The sequence below is a fragment of the Oryx dammah genome, unplaced genomic scaffold (assembly GCF_014754425.2).
Source record: "Oryx dammah isolate SB20612 unplaced genomic scaffold, SCBI_Odam_1.1 HiC_scaffold_10, whole genome shotgun sequence".
Lineage (NCBI taxonomy): Eukaryota > Metazoa > Chordata > Mammalia > Artiodactyla > Bovidae > Oryx > Oryx dammah.
In genome coordinates this window covers 17,281,584-17,285,421 of record NW_024070194.1, presented here as the reverse complement: position 1 = coordinate 17,285,421, position 3,838 = coordinate 17,281,584, and the positions used below count along the sequence as shown (strand labels likewise).

Genomic DNA, 3,838 nt, shown 5'->3' with positions numbered 1-3,838 from the left:
TTAAGTGGAGAGAGGATATTAGACAACTGTAGAAGCACTTGATATATTTCTTGGCAGTCAACTCTTAGGGAAACAGAAAACACGTCTCTCTGGTATTATTTCTAAATTCATAATTGAGCTATTTCCCCTGACCCCATAACCCTGGCTCAACATAACATTGAATCTTGGTTGTGTCTGTTGCCCCCATGAACTTCCTACCTACGAATGAGTATATATTAAGAGAGGCACCATAGTGAGACCTTGGAACAAAACACAGGATCTCTGCCTTTCTCCTGGTGCTGGAGCGTCCCCGAGGGATAGGAGTCTGATGAGGCTGGGCCTTTTGAGAAACTGAATTCATAGGCAAAAGCCCCACCCACCTGAATCCTCTCTCAAGGAGGCCTTTGAGTTCATGGAAAGGCCAACTGAGAGAGCAGAAAAAAACAGCTGGCAAAGTTTTCCTAGCTGGGGAAAAACAGCGAGGGAGAGTTTTCTTCCCATGGCACATGTTACTGACTAAAGGAACTGCTGCCTTACACTGATTTTAGACATTGAGTTTGTTCCTTAATCCGGAACAATGATTCTAAAACAAGGGGCAGGCCTACCCAAGACAGGCTTTTAAGACTTTCCAAAGAGGTTTTGTCCAATACACACAAGCCCCAAACTCCCTCTCAATTGAGAATCAGTGCATGTAATGATAGACATTCCTGACAGGAGTATATTGTACATATGAACAGTGTTAGAGGCACAATAACAAGTTTAAAACCCCGAATCTGTGGGGCAAACATCAAAATTATGTAGTGATTTTTTTCTGATTAAATTTTAAATTAGCTGAATTCCATGACTAGACTCCACACTGCACCACCAAGAACAAGTTCACCCATTTAGCTAGTAACCATACTAGATTAAAAAACAATTCTGTCCTCCTAAAGACAATCTTCAGAGAGACCCACCTGCCCCAGTGAGGTCCTTGAGACTACAAGTAGCATCAGCTAATCAGTGTATGGCTTCTAAAAAGGCTGGCTTTTCTGTTTGTTTCTCTTTGATATTGCACAGGGGGTCCACCAACTTGTGATGAACAAGCTTTAAATCTCTGAAATACTTGATTTTCACTTTCAACTCCAGGGTGGCATCCTCATCATGAGGGGATAAGCACCATGTGGGGATGCTGTGGGAAGACAAACATGGTCCACATATGGTTCCCTCCCTCCTCGATGGCCTTGTGCAGAGCAAACGCCTTGTGAACCCTGTGATGAGGATCATCACCTCTCTAGCACCCATGACAGTCAGGGCCATGGTGGGCACCTTGGTGAGATTACCACTGAAGAACCTAGCACTGACCAGGATGGTGTCCATGGCCAGCATCTTCACATGGGTCCTGGACAACAGACTGGAGCCTGGTAAAAGGCAATGTGTTCATCAAGGCCCATGCCTCCAACAAACAGCTCAATCCCTACCTGCAGCCTTGATTGTCTCTTCAAAGGCATCACACTCAGCCTGTAGGCCAACTGCATTCCCATCCAGAATTTGGGTGTTTTCTGGGCAGATGTCAATGTGTTTGAGGAAGGTGTCCCACATGAAGGAGTGGTAACTCTCTCAGTGGTCTCAAGGAAGGCCCACATACTCATCCATGCTGAAAGTCTTTCCATATTGGAAGGACAGGTCTTCATTCTTATAGTACTCAATCAGCTTCTTGTAGCAGCCAAGTGGGGTTGCTCCCAGAGGGGAGCCCCAGAATGAAGTACTTGTCTGGTCTTGGAATAAACTGGGTGATGCAAATTCCTGATATATTTGGCTGAGTACTCACTGGCCTGGAATAGTGGTCCAGAATGTTGTACTTCATCTTGTTGGGGACACTTCCTGCAGTGGCTGCAGTGACTGTGCTAATCTTTCCTTGTTTGACGATAACATAAATAATTCACTGGCTGCCTGCTCTGGAGCTCACACCCCACAAGTACAGAATCCGTGCGTCACAGTGAACACATCCTGCATGACACAATGAAAATCCTATGGCCGCTACTAAGACTCGATGCAGTCAAACAAATACATACTAAAAAAAAAATAGTAATAATAATCCTTTGGAAGACAAGCATTAATACTGTCAGAGAGGTAAAATTTAGACATTGCAAAAAGGATATAGTCTTCCCTCATGGCTCAATACGTAAGAATCTGCCTGCAATGCAGGAGACACAGGTTTGATTCCTGGGTTGGGAAGATCCCCTGGAGAAGGAAATGGCAACCCACTCCAGTATTCTTGCTTGGAGAATCCCATGGACTGAGAAGACTGGCAGGTTACAATCCACGGGGTCAGAAGAGTTGGACATGATTTAGCAACTAAACAACCACCACCAAAAAGGATATATGAAGTTACATATATGATCCATTTTTATTAATACTTTAAAAATACATAATTCACTGAAAAAAAGTCTAGGAAGATTCACATCAAGAGGTCACTGCAGCGCAGTCATTATGGAAAACAATATGGAGGTTCCTTAAAAAACTAAAAGCAAGAGTTGCCATGTGATCCAGCAATCCCACTCCTGGGCGTATATCTGGAAAAGATGAAAACTCTAATTCAAAAGGAGCAAATACTGTTGCAAAAGTCCAAAAGACTTGCTTGATGCAGAGTTGCCACAAACTTTCAATTTGTTTAAAAAAAAAAAAAGCAATTATCTGTAAAGAGCAATAAAGCAAAGCACAGTAAGATGAAGATTGTGGTGGTAGTTTTACAATCATACATAATTACTAAAATTCATCAAACTATACACTTAAGATGGGTATATTTTATTCTATGTAAATTATACCTCAATGAAGCTGGGAAAAATTCATCATAGTATAAAATAAGATTTACACAATTTCCTCAAGTGAAAAAAAAATGTTCTTTAAATTTGAAAAGGTAACCTCTGGTTGGTGGGGATATAGTTTTTATTTTTTTGCTTATATATAATTAAATTTTCTACAATGAATGTTATTTTCCATAATTAATTATTTCCTGATATGATGGTGACCTAACTGAGATGAGTAAGCAGTTAAGTTCCACTTGGTTTGGTGAGACAGTGCCAGGGCAGATGTTTGAACCCAGATCTCTGTATTCCTGATCATTAGATAGGTACCTTCTGAGCTTCCTGGGTAAGAATAATAGCCTGGAATGCTTAACAAAGCTGTTTGTGTACTACACTTTAAATCTGCATAGTTAATAAACCCGCAAAGGGGATTCATGGGAAAATTTGATGGAACCACTGACACAGGTAGAATCTGAAACCTCAGGAGCATTATCTTCAACATATTAAGGATCTATCATCAACACCAAATAATCCCATGTGTGTATTAGTTATCCCACCTGGGATCTATTACCATGAATCCTTCTTGGAAAGTCATCTTCCTTATGAAGCCATCACTGACTAGGACTCCCTACCTGCTCAGTTGGGTAACCCTTGGTGGTTTCCTTTCTATCTCCACTATGAGGACATTAAAACAGAGCTCTTCTTGCCCAGGCAAAAGTTCACTTAATTCAGGGATTGGCACAACTGATACCAGGGCGGGATAATTCTTTGTTGTGAGCCTGCCCAGTACAGTGTAGGATGTTTAGCAGCATCTCTGGCCTCTGTCTGCTAGCTACCTACTGGGCACCACCTCTCATGCCCAGTTGTGACAACCCAAAATGCAAAAATGTCATTGCCAATGTCCCTGAAGGTGGTAAAATTTAACCAAGTTAAAAATGACTAACTTGTCTCTCATCAGGCTAAACATCCTCTAATCACTCCTCCACATAGCTTCCAGATTTCTAAAACTTGCTATTCAAAGCACAATCGTTGGCCTAGCAGCACTGGTGTTAGGTAAGAGCTTGTTAGAAAAGCAA

At 41.7% G+C, this 3,838-nt stretch overlaps 1 pseudogene; it reads right to left on the bottom strand.

The window, feature by feature from the left end:
* Window positions 1-943: 943 nt before the first annotated feature.
* Window positions 944-1,955, bottom strand: LOC120868640 (annotated as a pseudogene).
* Window positions 1,956-3,838: the final 1,883 nt, after the last annotated feature.